The 19,091-nt window shown below is 42.9% G+C and overlaps 1 protein-coding gene across 2 annotated transcripts in view; it reads right to left on the bottom strand.

The window, feature by feature from the left end:
* LOC112610656 (leukemia-associated protein 1) overlaps window positions 1–19,091 on the bottom strand; it is a 441,521-nt gene that overhangs the window by 100,222 nt on the left and 322,208 nt on the right. For both annotated transcript variants that reach the window (XR_003116460.1, XR_003116461.1), the window contains exon 5: window positions 1,269–1,377. The gene's annotated coding sequence lies outside the window, so the exon portion shown is untranslated. The remainder of the gene's footprint in view (window positions 1–1,268; window positions 1,378–19,091) is intronic.

Genomic DNA, 19,091 nt, shown 5'->3' with positions numbered 1-19,091 from the left:
CCTAAGACAATGAAGCCAGACTGACCTAGTTTACTGAATGGAAGAACCAAGGGACCCCAGTAAATACTAGAAAAACCTCAGCTGATATTTCAAAACATTGCCCCAACACACTGCTTTGGGACCCTTGGGCCTCACAAAGTTTGGTTTGGGTCTCACTCTCCGTTTTGTCTAGATGATGTTGGTCCAGCTGAAGTTGGGGTACCTCCATCTTTCAAAAGCAGAGTTGGTGGCACTATGCTGCTGCCATTTTAAACGTGATAATGGTGATAATGCATGCTGAAACATTCATCTGGTTTTCTTTAAGTTGTGGCTTTAGAGCAAATCTTGCATTGTGAAGTTTTGGAAGAAAAAAATTGTAAATGGAGATTTGTCTTCTTTTTGTCTCACATCTACTGTGATAAGCATTAAGAAAATGTTTCCTTTACTTGCTAAAATAACTGTCAGTCCACACCAAAAGGCTCATAATTTATCATCGTTAATTCACTTCTCCATCTTTTTAAATATATTAAATAGTACTTTTCCTTATACATTTCACTGTCTCATATGAATAAGATTTCAATGTGGACAAAAGAACTCATCAGTGATTTATAGAAAATACATCCTCATGAAATAGCACTTTAACAAAGAAATTAATCATACTGCTTTATCAGAGTCAATATCAAAAGTGAGAGCTGTGTCTAAACCTGATTAAGATACTTACTTTTTCTTATTTTCTAACCCCCAAAAATCTTACCTTTTCCAAGATTCCCACAAAGGCTTATACCTGCATCGCAATCTCTTAACCAAACAACTACAATAGCTCATTCTTCCCCTGATTCATTCAACAGAGATTTATTAAGAACCTACTGGTAAGGTTTGGCTGTGTCCCACCCACATCTCATCTTGAATTCCCACATGTTGTGGGAGGGACCAGTGTGCTGTTCTTGTGATAGTGTATAAGTCTCACGAGATCTGATAGTTTTAAAAAGAGGTGTTTCCCTGTACAAGTTCTTCTCTTGTCTGTCACCATGTGAGATGTGCCTTTCACCTTCCGCCAAGACTGTGAGGCCTCCCCAGCCACGTGGAACTGTTAAGTCCAATAAAACTCTTTCTTTTGTAAATTTCACAGCCTTGGGTATTTCTGTATCAGCAGCATGAAAACGGACTAATACACCTACTGTGTTGGGCACAGAGATGCAAAGATGACTAAGGCAAGAAACTTGCATTGTAGGGCAGTGGAGGAGACAGGGGTTACAACACAAAGTTAAGTTCTATAACAAAGATTTTACTAGCATTAGATTCTGTTTTCTGTGTTCTGTTCCAGTGTCAGTTCCACCATCCGTCCAGCCTCCACTCTGGTGCCAGTTCCTTTCCTCCAATCCAGTCCAGATTAAACCCCTCTCCTACCAAAAAACAAACAAACAAAAAAACAAAAAACAACTCAGTGGTTCTTCAAAGTGACAGTGGCATTTCCCAATCTGGTTTAGGGAAATACTAGTTTCAGGGAATCTGAAAAGGGGGCCTATGGTTTGTTCCCCAAGTAGAGGGTAAACTTTAACATGCCTGAGTTTTTCCTTGTATGTCTTTCCACTTACAATGCCCCTTGCCATTCTCCTTTATTTCACTTCTCTCTCCTCCATCTGAACTCTTATCTATACTGCAAAACCCACTCAAATCTTCTCCATAATGCCTTCTCGGATTTTTCCAGTCTTAGTAAATCAATCCTTTTTAACATTCCCACCTCTTGTTGCATATTGTAGCACCAATCACTTTGTATTACTCTTTTCTCTGCCTCCCTCAATAGATTGAAAGCCCCTGGCCTTTCTCTTTTAGCTCCAGCATGCAGTGCGTTGCCTGCCACGTAAATGATTGTATACACATTGAGCATTTCATATCAATTGTTCACACATTTTTTAAAACTCCATTACTTCCTTTCAAGCCACCAGAAAAATCAGGCGTGAATTTGGTGTGCATCTTTCTCTTAAATTCTATGTTTGAAACTGGGTTCCTATCAATAGACAGGCATCTGTGATGGCTACACAGGGATTCCTAAGTCACTCACCCCATCTTAGAGGTTTTCTTTTTCTGCTCTATTATAAAATCACATGCTGTTAATTTCTCTAAGTGTTTTTTTTTTTTTTTTTTTTTTGAGACGGAGTCTTGCTCTGTCGCCCAGGCTGGAGTGCAGTGGCCGGATCTCAGCTCACTGCAAGCTCCGCCTCCCGAGCAGCTGGGACTACAGGCGCTCGCCACCTCGCCCGGCTAGTTTTTTGTATTTTTTAGTAGAGACGGGGTTTCACCGTGTTAGCCAGGATGGTCTCGATCTCCTGACCTCGTGATCCGCCCATCTCGGCCTCCCAAAGTGCTGGGATTACAGGCTTGAGCCACGGCGCCCGGCCTAAGTGTTTTTAAAATTGTATTAAATGTTGCTAGGTATCTCCCTATAAGCAGAAAGGAAAAAAGCAAGGAAACTATATTTCATCCCTTCACACTTTATGCTACCGTCCCTGGTAGCATAAGTGAATATTTGTTGGAAACGTTTAAAAAGCTGTACTCTGAGAAAAAAGATAACCCCATCCCAAATCCCAGTTTAGAGCCACGCTGCATGCTCCCTGGGCTCCCCAGGTTTTTCGTCTGGATTTTCTCTTTTTTTATTATGTTTTTATCTGCCTCCTAGTTTCCAAGCACTTTCAGATAATCAGACAAACAGCGGGGCTGTGTTGGTCTGCACACTGGTCCTCCTCTACCTGCCCCATCTCCCCTCCCCGTTGCCTCCTTTTATCAAAGAAACTCAAAGGGAATTTGTTCACTTTACCAACAACTCAGCCACTTACAACTCAGCAAAGAAGTTGGCTTATTTTATTATCTGATAAGAAAAGAAACATGACATTCTCCTCATTATTAAAACACCACTTTTTCTGACTACAATGGGAAATTTCAGCATCGTATATCCCCCAAACATTTTGATGTTTAGTTAAATGGCATGTTTCCTTCACATTGTAAACCCTCCTGACATACATGTCTCATACACACACACACACACACACACACACACACAGAGTTTCTCATGGAACTCTAAACAGCCTGCCCTCCATCTTCCCCTTCTTTCCTATTCCCCTCTCCCCAACTCTCCAGGTCTGCACCCTGGCAGTCTGGTCAACCCTGCAAGCTCGTCCTCCTTGGTGCCTTCATGCCTGTGATTTCTGTCCTCATCTTCAGGCTTCCAAATACAGCTCAGGTCTCATCCACAAAGCCTTCCTTCACTGACTACATGTACACAATGACCCTTCTCTAACCCACAATGTATTTTAATGCTCTGGTGCCTATGTTAGCCTTTATTCCAAACGTTTCTAGCCTTATGTTCATTGTTATGTCTTGACTATCCAACCAGTCAAGCAGTGAGCTGGAGGGAGGGCATGAGCTCTGTAGTCAAGCAGCTATTAGTTCTGGATCCTCATATCTGAGCTACAAGATGCCTGGTTTTAGTTTGTTTTAAATAAAGAAATTAACACCCTCACCCCTCGCAAAATCTAACTTTCCTGTGAGCATTAAACGAGGTCTCCCGTGTGAAGCACCTGGACTTCATGCCCTTCATGAACTATCCTACTGCTTCCCTGAGAGCAGGACCATGTCTTACCCCAGTCCTGGGTCCAAGGAATGCCTAGCACAGTAAAGCAGGATGTTACCAGCAGCAATGGTTGAAATGCCCAGAATTAACAAAAAGCTGGAAACACAATCCTCCTTGGCAAGGAAATGAGACAAATCTTTCACTATTTAAGATCAACGTGCCTCTAGAAGTGAAATGGAACATGAGATAGCATAAAAAAACAGATCAATCACAACACGCAGATCATTTCTACACTTAGAAGCCATTTTACTGAGCACACATAGAAAAACAAATGTCTAACACCTTTGGCAAAGGCTGCCTGGAGTCTCACAGGGGTAAGCATGAAAAAGTCTCCTGCCTTTTTAATTAACCGAGTTCTGACTAGATTCTACAATGCATCAGATCAAAAGGCAGGGATTGAAAATACTACAATCAGACATTAAGTGCGTTTCTTTAGTTTCTAAGTGAGTCAGAAAACGCGGCACAGTTAAGCTATAGACGTTTGCAGGCTAAGTCTTCTCCTTAACCTCAGGAGTCAGGACAAAAACAGCAGGCCCTTAGTTTGAGTCTTCTCAGCTACACAATGGGTGTGAGGTGAGCGACTCTTTCCAATTTGCATGATTCCTATAATTTCCCATCATGAAATGGAGGAAAATGCCATTCATCCACATAAGAAGTCTCACTGAAAAGCGAAGCACTTCTCTCTATTTACTTAAGCACTGGGCTAGAATACAGAGAAGTACAATAAATTCTAAACATGGTGCACATCTGGTCCAAAAACCACAATCAGTTTATTGCTGCATCTGAAACATTTTCAGCAACTGTCATATAATATATTTTCACACATTTCTAACAAGACATTTTCTTGGAAACAAAATAGACAGGTATATCTGTCAGTTCCATTTCTTGCAAACGAAACAGAAAAATGTTTGGCTCAGATGTCTGTACCGTCTTTGGAGCACTGTAACTATCATATGAGAAGGGTATTAGTCAAAGATGCCAAAAGCTCGGCGGTTACTTCCAAAGAGTGGAATTACTGGCTATACAGAAAAATAAGATATATGCATGTATGTATGCACCTCCCTTCTTTCCCATTCCAACAGAACCATTTATTGCATTTACTCTAAAGAGATGTACCAGGGTCTTGTTAAACCCATCTATCTCCCAGTATGAAAATACTGGGCTTCCTATTAAATAGAATCTTCTCATCCCTGTGGCTCTTTGAGCAGAACTTTATTCAACATTTTATTAAAAATTAAAATGCAATTGAAATCACATTAAGATGCTTAAAAGCGCCACATTTTTACCCTAAACCCCTCATGGGAATTCACAAGGAGGGAACAGAAAGGTATCTGATAGCCAGAGAACCCCAAACCCAATAAAGAAGGTTGCCAAAATGTCCCAATATAGGCCCCAGTGAAACCATTTACTGGCTCACTGTTGGCTGCATAATCTGCCTTTAAGCACTTTCTCCTCTGCAAAAACCCCAGGACTCCTTTAAGAGCCATGTCTCAGCACACAAAACTTTCAAGTGACTCACCCTTCCCTCCCCCTTCCCTGGCCCAGCCCCGCAGCCCCTAGCACCAGCCATGCAGTCTTTGACCTTTCCTGATAACCCACTCACAGCTCATTCTGCCTGCAGGGCAGACAAGAAACGCACAGGGGCAATTTTACTGAAGCTTTGACAACATTCATAAAAAGAATGGACATAGCCAACCCCCTTGCACACTTCTGAGCCTTTGCCTGTGTGGCTGCCTCCACCAGGAATGCCCTGGCTGACTTTGGCGAATGACTCATCGTGCTTCACAGCTCAGTTCAACTAGCGATTTTTGGTGACAGCTTTCCCTGACACCCCTTCCCTTACTGAATGAGGTGGTCCATCCTCTGTCATGGGGCGGAGCATCCCATACATCCTGCTCCCACTCCAACCTATTGCGCTGGTATCCAATAGAAGGCAATACGTGTCACTGTGTCTCACGTACCAGCCTGCAAGCCCCTTTAGGCAGGGCCTTGGTCATGTTCTTGTATCCCCAGACCCTGGGATACTGACTTTTATATGGAAGGGACTCAGCAAATGTTTACTGAATAAAAGAATAATGGCAGCAATCCAGAAAATTCCTGACTGTACCCAGACTAAAGGGCTTCAGTTGCTTCTCCATGAACAGAAAAGAGAACCTCAGGAAATGGCCAGTTGAGAGTTTTCAGGTCTTTCAACCAACAAGGGCTGATGGTAAGGATGTCCAACGGACTGTACGAACACAAAGGAGGAAAATGCATGCTTTCTCAAGCTGGGCCTGAAGTCTTGCTATTAGAATTAGAGAAATATGAAAGTGATAAAGGAGACCACCCAAGAGAAGGGAATTTGGGGGACTGCAGTGAATAGGAGGCTGAAGGGTGAGCACTCTCCACTCTGAAAGATGGCAGGTGAACTAAAGGCCAGGATGCAGGTGAGAAACCAGGGCAGGGGAAAGTGGGACAAGGATTTATTTGTCAAATTACAGCACCCTAGAATGGCATAGGGTCTCTTGAAAATAAAAAAAGGTACATTCAGGAAAAATTTTGAAAGACTCTCCCCACGTGAGCAGATTAGTTTAAAAGACGAGCACAGAAGGGATTAAGGCCCACGGAAAGAAGAAACCCCATGTGGCACTCATTTGAGTTGAACAAAGGGACCTGCGCTGATGAATACATATGAGGCCGGTCCTGTACCTAAGTTCTCAGTCCAGAAGAGAAGTCAGAGGAAACCAGGGAAGTTCAGAAGAGCTCGGTGAGTGACCATGGGCTCACACACACAGGGCTGTGGGAACCCACAGCCCACAGTCCGCAGCTCTGAGAAACACACCGCGTTCCGCCTGTGGGGCAGTGTCCTCACAGCAATGCAGGTGTGTTTGAAGGAGAACGCCTAGCAGCAGCTGAAATAACCAAAAACAAGGTGGTAAATGGCTGCCCTGGGCCAATACAGGGACAAATTGGCAAAGTAGAATGTTCCTCGCAGAGCTCTCCAACTGTTCGAGAATTCCACCACCTCTCCTGAGGTGCCCTGGAAAAGGCGAAGTGGAAAGGTAGAGCCTGTTAAAATTTTATATGGTTTCTGAGGCATCTTAATTTTTAATAAAAAGTTCTTAATAATGTTCTGGATAAAAGACTGTGGTACTTAAAAGATTCTTTTTATAATGCCAAACTCTTTGTGCAATGTATGTATATATTTTTTAAAAGACCATAGTCTGGCAAATACTGACAGCCTGTAACACATACCACATTCTCCTTCCGCTTACTCCACCACCTCATACTGTGGCCAAGGGTAAATCCATTCAATTCTCTGGCCCGGCTTAGCTTCACTTCAAGGTGAGGAGTTTAAAGTGAAATGTAACACAGTGGTAGTTTCCAACAGCCTTCGCCACTGAAATGTGTTCATCCAGCTGACACTGTTTAACCCCGGCTTCTGGCACATTCTGTAAGGCCCAAGCATGTGAAGAGACATGCATCTCAGGCACGTTTCCAGGGATGAAGGCTATCTGGGGGTTGGTAGTCCCAACTAAATAAGACAACTACTAGTAAGTGGAGGATGGAATCCTTGACACTCTTCTCTCCTTCAATTAGTGCTTCATAATTTTCAAAGTGCCTTTTTGAGGTTTGGAGAAGTTGCTTGATTCACCAAGATTCTGCAGCTTCATGCCAGGGCCAGAAACTTCACAGACTTTCTTCCTTCAGGGTGAGGCTCTGAAGACAACCTTACTGCAACACCTGTGGCCCAGGTTGGTTCAAGAGTGAAGTGTACTGAGGAGCAGCTCAACTCTGCAGCTGTTCAGAAGTGGCCCTCGAGCTAGACTCAGAGGAGGAAGAGACCAGGAGAAACTGTCATAGCAAAGGCAACAATGTAGGATGGATTGAGCACTGTGTTCTCAGCCTTCCTCAGCACAGGAGAGAGCTGGTCTCAGAGCATGGTTGGGATGAGAAGTGAAAGGCTGGGTTGTAGAAGACCAGACATTTTCTTTTTTAATTTTTTTTTTTTTTTTTTTTTTTTTAGAGACAGAGTCTTGCTATATTGCCCAGGTTAGTCTCAACCTCTGACCTCAAGCGAACCTTGGAACTTGGCTACAAGCTCACACTACCATGCCCACCTTCCCCAACTTGGCCAAACATTTTAGGAAGAGAACATTACATTTCATGGGAACTAAGGATTGGAGAATTGCTAAGAGTTTAAACTTAAAGAGTAGGGTAAATATGTCATTCACTTAGAAAATGAGTCAGTTGGTTGCATTTCGTTACCTTTTGTTTGAGGAAGAAACGTCAAGGATGCTGGGAAAGGCAGGGTTCCCTCAGCAACAAACTCCGCGAAAGCAATGGATTTTTCCAAGCTGTTGGTATCCCATTTGTGACATTCGATTTTCTCCTATGCTTCTTGAATTCATATGGTGAGTTTCAAAAGTCTCTTCTTAAGAAAAAAAAATTGATTTTTCTTCAAAGGACTAAGAAGTTAACAATATCCTGTGAACACAGGGCAAACACACCAAACTTGAGAAAGAAAAACCAAGTGACAAGGAAGTGGGAATGTTCACATTTATTCACACATATGGAACTTGACTCATTTTCTAAGCGAGCGACACATTGATCCCACTCTGTAATTTAGCATTTTTGAGCCTCAGTGTTCTTACCTATAAAGAAGGAAAAATAATAGTACCTACCCATGGGTTGTTGCAGAGATTAAATAACTCACTGTATATAAATACCTGGCACAGTGGCCAGGATAATAAATGATAGATAAACATTAGCTATTATTCTTATTCCAATGAGTGCTTTGGTTTGTATAAATCATAAAAAGCGATCTTTGCACACATGGGTGCAAACAGTTTCCAGTGGTTCGTTAGGTCTATGAAATTTGATATTCCTTGCTTTTCCTTGGCAAGAATCTTAACTAGAAGTTATTGATCCAGGTAGCGAGATCCGCAGCTCTACATGGCTGTTTCCACTCACTGCAAATTTCCAGAAAGTAATCGTTTCAGGCTGACGTTGTCCATGCCAGATCTCAACCCTGTGGAAACATGCTTGCATTGGAAGATGAAAACAGAATCCATACCCCGCTTCGGAGTACCTAGAGTGGAATAAATAGATTTTTTTCTATCCCCAAATAATGTCTTTTAGCAGAACATTAAAACATCATTAAGCATTTTAAGTTGAAGCTTCCCTGAGCCCTGCATACAATAAATGTGGGACCACCTGCTTTGCCAGTGATAAAAACACTTGCTTTGAAGCTCTTGTTATTTTTAAGGTGTTTTGTTTTTTTTTAAACATCCCTTGAGACGAAGTGTTCTCAAGTTGAAAATTTACTTTTCATGTCCCAGTCTTTCAACTAAAATACTCCAGATTTTAACAGTTAACATCTCTAATTTTTTTCTCTCATGTAACTTAATATATCTTACAGCTTTGAGATGCTGGTAAAATGATTTTGAAATGTATTTTTAACAGAGATTAAATGCCAGAAGCCCTCTGCTCTCCCCCCCAGACCTATGCAGCCATGGGTCCTTATCTTCATGATGCCGATACGCTGATACAGTGTTTGGAAAAATCAGTTTTTCAATTGCCAAACCAAGCAAGACCTGCAGCTTAATCACTAATATCCATAGCTCCTAATCCAATGCCCTCCACAACGATAGGTTACTGAGTAAATACATGAATGGGCTTGGGGTGGGCCACACTAGCAGATGGTTTACTGACTGTCGTTTACTTGCCTGAATACTTTTTATAGAAATGCTACAAGGTATCTTTTATTATAAACACTACATTTCTCTAACATAAGAGTCTCTTTTCTCTTTGTCCTCGTTACCACCAGCCACCAGCAGCCAAGTTATAGAAGCAGTGGCTACACATACTCAAACCCATGACCACTCAGGGTTATGGATGTTTTCACTGCGTGGCAATCACAATCCAACCTGCCCGAAGGAAAGCGATTCAGCAGTGAGGCCTCTCTGAACCTTCTCCCCTCTGCCATGCTGCCCAAAACCAAATAATCAATTCTGATTTAAATTAGCAGGGGGATGTTGATACAGGAGAGCAGCATTCAAGCACCTCCTCTCACTTGACTCTGAATCAGAGCAGCCACTAGTGCTATGTCAACTCCCAGGTCACGGGTGCAGAAATGATGGCCTGGAAAGCTTGCCCTCCCTCACAGCTCCACTTAGACAAATCAGAGCTCTAGCGAGCCTAAAGCTCCTGAAAGACAAAGGCCAAGTCATTTGCTCCTTTGTATTCTCAGGGGCCTAGTGCAGTTGGTTGGGGGAGTGGGCAGGGTGGTTAGGGAGGGAGTGATCCATAAATATTTGTAGGACAAAGACATAAGGAGTGAGAGAGAGGGGGGAAAGAAGGAGGGAGAAAGGAAGAAAGAAAGGAAGAAGGAAGGAAGGAAGGAAGGAAGGAAGGAAGGAAGGGAGGGAGGGAGGGAGGGAAGGAGGGAGGGAGGGAGGGAAGGAAATTGAGCCTTCCCAGACAGGCTCCAAAGCCCCCATCTTGCTAAAATATTACTTCGAGCACAGCTGTTTAGAAAACAGCCAACCTGCCCTACCTATGTGCTGTTACCTCAAAATTGTGTTAATTCCTTCTCCCTTTTGTACCCACTCGTCCATCCCTAATTTCATTTTTTAATGCCCTTTTTACAACAAAGCAGGCAAATGGTCAGCAATCATCTGATCTAAGAATATAATTTGTTGTCCAGCACTTATGATCAACTGTGTTAGTCTTCTTGAGCTGCTCTAATAAAATACAATAGACCAGGTGACTTAAACAACAGAAATGTGTTTTCTCACAGTTCTCAAGGCTGAAAAGTCCAAGATCAAGCTGCCAGTGAATTCAGGTCCTGGTGAGGGCTCACTCCTGAGTTGCAGTCACCAACTTCTCACTATGTCCTCACGTGGCCTTTCCTCAGTGAATGCATGTGAGGCAAGCAAAAGATCTCTCTCTTCCTCTTATAAGACCACTAATCCCACCATGCAGGCCCAACCCACATGATCTAATCTAACCATCATTACCTCCCAAAGATCCCATCTCCATTATCATCACATGGTAGAAGGGTTAGGGCCTCAATGTTTGAATTTTGGGGAGGACATAAACAATATTTGTAGGACAAGGAAATAAGGAGTGCAAGGGGGGGAAGAGGGAGGGAGGGAGGGGGGAAAGAAGGAAGGAAGGAAGGAAGGAAGGAAGGAAGGAAGGAAGGAAGGAAGGAAGGAAGGGAGGGAGGGAGGGTGATCTATAACACCCTATCTTTTAAATCCGGAGATCTCATTCATATTTGCAGCTTCTCCTGAAGAACAGGAACACTTGCCTGCCCTTCGCCTGTGTTATCACTTGGAATAAACTGGATGTGTCTAAATGGAACCTGCCTCCTTTGGGGAGCGCATACCCCCGCCAGGTCACCATAGCCACCAAGACCACCTCATGTTTCCCATCCACCTGTTTCACTAATTTGTGCCTAGACCATTTTCAGTTTTCTGGATGACATGAGTGAGGAGGAGGAAACTCAGGTAAACGATAAAGTTTCGATGATCAGGATGGTGAGTTATCTTGTGTCTCTGTGCCTGTTGGCTTACTTTAAATGTAGTGTACATTTGGAAGTGGGAGCTAAGCAGAGAATTCCATAACACATGGAATCACATTATGGAAAATCATCAGAGGCCTTTCCTTGAGCTTTTGAGGTTTGTAGGCATGGGAAATTAGAGCCTTGGGGCATGTGATGATATGGAGGAACCAAAAGACCAGATTCTTTGATTAAGCTTCAGGCTCTTAGAATCTCCTGATTGTTCATCTCATACTAATTATCTGGGAGAAATATTAGAAGGCGAGTTAATGATACTTGCTGCTGACTCTGGATTGGGAAGGAGCTGCCTGAAGTATCAGTGATTGGCTAAAGAAAAGAAATAATTATAGGCTGGCTGGATTAGAAATTTAATCTCTATAGTATTTTCCCACAAGTAAATGAGATTCAATTTGTAAAATATCAGGGAGGAAAAAATTATCACACACACTCATCTCTATGCACCTTAGAAAACTGGCTACTTTGGGACCCTTAGCTATGTGTTCCTTAGAGCTACATTCCAGAGGGTATTCCCCATACAGGGTGTAACTCTCAAACAGGAGACACTTAGAAAGGGAAGCCCTTGAACCTAACTCACCAGGACTGAACGCCCGAGCATGACCTCCACCATTCATGATTCAGTGAACACTAGGCACTTCCCTGGGCTAGCCACTTGTGCCAACACTAAGAATAGAGACAGGGAAGGGCCCACCTCTGGGCTTAGAGTATAGTTGGAAATGGGTCTTTCTTGGAAAGAAGAACAACAGAGAAGAAACTACATCCCTAACTTTGAAACTTCTGGGTGAACTTGGGATTTCCACACTGGGGAGCCTTGTCTTAGTGCGAGTTCCTCCAGCACAGCTTGCCTAGGCCTCCCACCCTTTGCCGACAGAGGACACCTGACCAGGTCTAGGGAGGCTGTGAGGCTTGGAGAGTGGCTGGCCTAGCCCCAAGCTGTCAAAGACAGGAAGCTGCCATCTGTACCCACTGCCCCCCACCTCTCTGCTTTTTTCCTCCAGGAATTCCCAACACTTTATGCCAGAACCACTGAGGGCATTTTTTAAAATATAGATTCCCCAACCTACCTCAGCCCTGCTGAATCAGAATCCTTGGATTGGGTGGAAACTGCTTTTTGAATAATCTTCTCAGAAAGTTAGAGAACCACTGGGTAGTAGAAAGACCATAGCCATCAGAGCCAGTTACACCAAGATTTGAAATCCAGCACTGACACTTAATTAACATAATTAACCCTAGGGACCTGGGTTAATTACTTAACTTCTTTGTGACCCAGTTTCCTGTGCAGTAAAATAGAACAATGCCCAGCGTTGTTATGAACTTAGAATAGACTATGCTAAACACTCATCACTGAGTTACTATGATAATCGCATCCCACCTCCACCAGTGCCTGTCCCCAATGTTTTATAATCTGGTTAAATTTAAGTCAAATTTCTCCAGAATTGTTGTCCTCAGGGTATATTCCTATCTGCAGAAAGAAGAGATTTGTTCACTAATTTTTTAAATCCAGGAAATAGATTGTAAATAGAAATGATTCAGGGGATTGAGTTGGTTTTAGCTATGAGTGTGAGCTATGGGTACCCCTCCATGAAGAGTCAAAGTCAATTATAACCTGTCTAACTGGGAGCAAGAGACACAAAACTGATAAGAACTGTAGGAAAGGAGAGAGGTTGCCATTCTTTCTCTTTACATTTCTGTGATGAGCTACCTTTTATTGCATGATAAAAATGAGAAGGGCTATGGACTAGGAACCAGAAGACCTGGGTTCAAACCCCAGCCATGTGACTTTGGACAAGTCAATCCTGTCTGAACCTTAGTCTCTTTGTCCAAAAAATGAGAGATTGGAGTGCTAAAATCCTACTCCGCTGACCAATGGGTTTCATATATTTTCAAAGTACAAAATATTCACCTAATAGCCACATAAATGAGGCAGGCACCAGAACATGAAGAAAAGGAAGACCTGCCAGGCTGCAAGCTCCCACTCTGGGAGTCTGGATGTAGGATCTCTCACAGGAGTCTGATGTCAGGCAGTGTTTACCTTGAATTTGCCAACCCCCAAGCACTTTAGTGCTCACAAGAGTTGGCCTCAGCCCAAAGTTCCCAGTAGAAAGAGGAGTGAGCAGAGTGTCCACATGTCACCTGTCTCTGGATGCTCCAAGGGCAGGAGGGAGCCAGAAAATACTTAACCCCAAACTGGGATAGAAATGAGATCCATCCAAGGCAGTAGACAAAAGGTAAAACTGCCCAACTGGTTTTCCAAGAAAGTTTGGAGAAGTTCATCAGAGGGTGAAACCCCTATCAACAGAGCCACATGAGAGTTGGCAGTGGTGCAGCCATGGTCTCTATCACCAGCTTCCCAGCAAAGGCACAGACACATTTTTATTTCTCTGTCAAGCCAACATGATTTTGTCAAGGTCAACAGCTGGATTACTCTTGGGTTGGGGTGTTCCTGCTTGAGTGCCACCTGGGGCAGGTGTAGCAATTAATGGGATACTTGGGGAAGGAAGGAATTGAGTGTGAAAACCCTAAAGAAATGAACATTCTACTTCCTTAAGATTATGCAGGTCTTGGCATGGACTTCCTTAACTCTGCTTTCTCTCCACTTTCTAATGTAGTCACCTTTCTTCTGATCTTTCCTTCCATCTCCCCTGTCTTAGAAGACAAGATGTCATCCAACCTGACAGTTTTGCCTCATTGCCTCTGCATAGCCACACACCTCTCTCTCCTGGATTACCACAGAAAGACTAACTCTTCTTTCTGGACCTTCCTATTGGCTTATTTTCCTCTACATGTCCTTTAAATGTTGGCTTCCAAAAATCCAGCCTGAGCTCTTTGACCTCCTTTTTGCACATTTCCTCTTGGAACAATCTTTCCAAATCTATGGCCTCAGTCATCATCTTCATGTCACAGACTCTGAATTAATATCAGAGTTCCCAGATTCCATCTTAAGGTTCTGACTTAAGGTTCAGATCTCAACCATCCCTTTGGTCTCTCTTGTTAGCATAAAAGAAAATGGTCTGAGCTACAAGAAGGAAACCTACAGTAGGTTGCTTTTCAGAAGGGCTTTTCCCTAGGAGGCCAATGTGAGGACATTTTCCATTTCCCCATTCAAACCATTCCCCCATCCCCATCCCATAGCTACTGAAGCAGCACAGGGGTGGTTCAGAAACATTGGTACCTAGATTTGAATTTTACCTTCACACTTAGGCAACTTGCCCAACCTTTCCAAGTCTTAGTTTCATCATCCGTCTTGAGAGGTTGTAATAATATCTGCATTACTGAGTCATGATGAACATAAAATGAGATAACCCCTACAAAGTGCTTAGCACAGCGCTCAGCACTAAGAAAGAACTCAACAATGTTATCTATTATTATATGGCCATGATTATTATGCAAAACGGTGATTCACATTTGAACTTCTGCTATCTTAATAGGGAAAAAAGTTTTCATTTTCATTTCAATTCTTTCTAACTCCTTTAACCCTTTCCTGCCCCGTAGCTAAGTCTAATCCAAACGGTAGGCACCAACTCCTAGGGCAGTTAGTGAAAGATGCTCATGGAGGGAAAAGGGCTTCAGTTCTTTTGAGTTTCTTTGCCTAATTATAAGTGTTTCCTATCAGCCAGGATGAGCTCACTCATGCCAAGTATCCTCTTACGCATAGTGAAGCTGAGAGGAAAGACACATGCCTGAATTCAAGCTGCAATGAGAAAAAGAGATGGACATCACGCAGAATCGGGGAAACAAGGTGCCAAGTACAGGAAGCATGGGTTTTGGATAAGAATTTACATTTGCCAAATTTGTTCTGCTCTCAAGTTCCATCTTCTGCTCTTAAATTAAAATGTCCTTCTTTTCACTTTCAATCAAAACGGGTGGGACTGAGCAAGTTTGAACTCCCACAAGAGACAAGTGACAGGAAAGATGAATTCTTGACCAATTGGAATAATTCTGTTACTTACACCTTTTCCCCTGAGACATGGTGGGGGGAAACACTAACAGTCTTCTCAGAGCTTCATTCTGCGTGGCTTCCCCGATGCTGTGTGTTTGTTTGCACTCATCACGGTGAGGCATATACTTTCCTCCCTGCTGAAGTCCCAGCTTTCATTTTTCTTTAGCAAGCAACACTTAGTTCGCTGCAGCCTGCTGATTACAAGGGTGCACAGACCCAGATGAATCATAGAAGCAGGCAGATGGCACAAACACAAATCCTCTGCATTGTGTCTTACGCCCACACTAACCTTCTCATGTGGCCTCTCTTCCCAGCATCCCTTTCCTTCATTACCTCATCCATACCCAAAGGACAATTAGTGCATTCAGGCACTAGAGACAGCTAACTGTACAAGGGAGAGTACAGCAAACAACCTCCTGGTTCCTGGAATCTAGACACAACACAAAGGCAAAAGAATTGAAAACAGTCATCGTATCTGCGGCAAGTGCTGCAGGGTGCCATCCAGATCTCTCATCAGGTCCTAAGTATTCATCCCCCAGCTGCCAGGAGTGTTGACTTCTGGTGGCTTAGCTGAGTTCCTTTTTAAGTTATGTCCACGGGCTAGGGGGGCCGCCTTTCCCAATGACACCTCCCTCCCAAAGACAGACAGTATCCAATGCAATACCTGGTCAATGTGTATGTGTTGGGTGGGTTCGGTGGGGGATAGGGGTGCAGTCAAAGCTGATCTTTCTGCTTCATTTCAGAACAACTCTGAAAGGCCATCCCAGGTCCAAAGCTCCCCGTAAGATTGGCAGGGGCTTTTATTTGGACTGCATCGACATTTGACTTCTCCTTCTGCCCTGTCCTTCTCCTATCACTCCCCAAAAGAATTTTCTGTGTACAAATCTCCATCTCAGAACCTATTTGTCATTGAACTTCACCTAAAACAGGAACTCTGACAAATGAATGCATCAAGGTTTGAGGAAACTAGTATTCCAGAAACGTCCACCAAGACTTGAAGCACTTCTTAAGATTCATGGAAAGTTATGGGGTAGTCTGTGGTGTTACAGAGCCAGCCAAATTGGCCCCACAGTTAGATGGATGCACAAGTTAGGCTCTGGGGAATGACAGGACCTGGGACTGAAGCCAAGATGCCTTGGGCTCTGTCCCAGCGTTTCTTCTGTGTGCCCTTACGCAGGGTTTTTAGAGCAGTGCTTCTCAAATGAGCAGTGTTGGAGGACCATTTTCATTTTCAATATATCACAAACCAATTTATTGTCAAGTACACTAAAATAAATTACAACTCCACACTCCTTAAGTGTGGCCTACACATACTAACTTCCTTCAAAAGAGCATAGTATGAAAGTAAGGACAGGGAAGAAGATAACTTTACAGTAAAGAAAACTGGCAAAGACTGCCTCTGTCAGATGACCAAGGTCAACATCAACAACAGTGATAAGTCGTGTGTATAGTATGTAGCCTTGATATGATGTGGTGGAAATGGCACTTCAGCTCTCTGGTCTTCCTCCCCCAAACCCATAAGCCCAGTTTAATCATGAGAAAGGCAAATCCCAATTGAAGGACATCCTACAAAACACCTGCCTAATAATCTTCAAATCTTTCAAAGTCATGGAAACCAAGAAAAGTCTGAGAAATTGTCATAATCAAGAAGAGACATGATGATCAGTGGTAATATGGTATCGCTGGATAGGATTCTGAAAGAGAAAAAGGACATTAGGTTAAAAACTAAGAATATCTGAATAAAGTATGAATTTCAATGAATCATAATGTATCAGTATTGGTTCACTAATTGTAACTAACATAATATATTAATTTTACTATCCTACACTATAAGATAGTATAGACTATGTGGGAACTCTCTGTACTATCTTCTCAATGTTTCTGTAAATCTAAAACTGTTCCCAAAATAAAGTTTATTATAAAAAATAAAACAAATGACAACATACCTGGACTTTTAAAGACATATGAAATATAGGCCTAGATGACTTAAAATTTCTCTGTCAAATTACCTTAAAAGTTTTTAAAAACTTACTCTCACTTTCTATATTCCAACCACCAGGAGTAAGTGGTTCTCAGACTGGCTTCAATCTGTTGACTATCTTTGAACTCTCAATTTGACTCTAGGGTTCAGTTTCCTCATCAGTAAAATGGGAGCATAGGGCTACGGGATCACAGTCCCCTCTGGATAGCCTCTGGATAGCCTCTGAAGTGCTGTGCTGAGTGATCTGCCAAAGCAGCAGGTGCTCAGAACCAGATGCCTAGAATCAAGCCCCCCTCCATGATGATGACATGAGGTACTCACTATCCAGCATTATGAACAGCTGTCCTCTCCCTATACCTCTTGAACTCCAGTAATACAAAGTCTCTGGCCCTTTTTTGTTATTGTTGTTCCAGTACAGAACTAGAAACGAGGGAAAACATAAAAATAATGCCATGTGTTCAGGCTGTCACATATGGTCCCCAAGCCAGGGTGCTGAGTGTTCTTTTTCTCTCTCTCATTTGGAACCCCAGAAACCCAAGAGAAGACTCTGGTGCCGGGAAACTGATGGAGTTGCAACCCAGCTGTGGGCCAGGAACCAGAGCGCTGTCTGCACACCATGATTTGTCATAGTACAGACAGGACACAGTATGAAAGAAGACACATCACATATGGGAAGCTGATAAAATAATTAGAAGACAAACCTTCCTACGAGCAAGAAAGAAAAAAATGGCAGTTGAAAACCAGATGGTGGCAACCTGTCCCATTGAATAGGTTTTTGAGATGTGACTGGTAGGTTTTAAAACAACCAAAGGAGATAATTATACATCTGAGATGGCCAGAGATTATTCAGTTTCTTGTGGATCTTGGAAAGCCAAGAGGTGAAGTCCACAACTAAAGCCCCAAGAAACAGGATACACACAGAGCAAAGGCCAACAGGGAATTGGAATGAAGAACACTGGTCATCACTCAGGCTCCATGAGTGAGATGAAGGATATTTAAATATTATAACCTGGAAGGAATTTAAATATTGAAAAACTTTGGGAGGCTGAGGTGGGCAGATCACGAGGTCAGGTTCAAGACCCGCCTGACCAACATGGTGAAACCCCGTCTCTCCTAAAAATACAAAAATTAGCCAGGCATGGTGGTGCACGCCTGCAATCCCAGCTACTCAGGAGGCTGAGGCAAGGGAATCACTTGAACCCGGGAGGCAGAGGTGGTAGTGAGTTGAGATGGCACCACTGCACTCCAACCTGGGCAACAGAGCAAGACTTCATCTCAAAATAAATAAATAAATAAATATTGAAACTCTTATTCCATGTGCCATTCATATGTTATCTCCTACTAATTACATATTATTTCCTGTCACTTAAACTTCTACTACAAAACTCTGTGGTCCATCTCCTAGCAAAAGAGTCAGTCTATGTATTTGACCCATATTTTAGAAATTCTTAGAGATGGAATGTTTCAGCAAGGGTAATATTTCATAAGAGTAACATATTGGCATAACAGGGACATGCTGGCATAAGAGTAGCACATTGGCAATGCCATGTTACTTGTTTTAATAAATAATCTCAGAATCTCAGTGACTTAACACATAAAGTATGGTTCTGTACAGGTCAGCAACAGGGGCTCTGCTCCAGGTGGTCTTTGAGGAAGCAGCCTTCTCCCATGCTGTGGTTCCTCCATTTGAAACACAAACCAGCAGAAATGAGTAGGGAGAGTAGAGAAAGGAGAAAGCCCACCCACTCTTACCTGTCTTGGACTAGAAATGACGCACTGCTTTTGCTCACATTGCATTGGCAAGAACTAGTCACATGACCTCACCAGACACAAGAAGGCTGGGAAATAGTTTGATTCTGTGCCCAGGAAGAAGAAATAGGTTTGATGAGTACTAAGATGATTGCCAGGAGTAATCATAAGAGGCACTCTCAGAAAGCTGCCCAAACATGTTGGTCTTCAGTAGTTTCACATGGCTCATAGAATGAAATGCTCACAA

Source organism: Theropithecus gelada, chromosome 17, assembly GCF_003255815.1.
Source record: "Theropithecus gelada isolate Dixy chromosome 17, Tgel_1.0, whole genome shotgun sequence".
NCBI lineage: Eukaryota > Metazoa > Chordata > Mammalia > Primates > Cercopithecidae > Theropithecus > Theropithecus gelada.
Note: the sequence above shows the minus strand (reverse complement) of the source record. Positions and strands in the feature narration are given on the sequence as shown.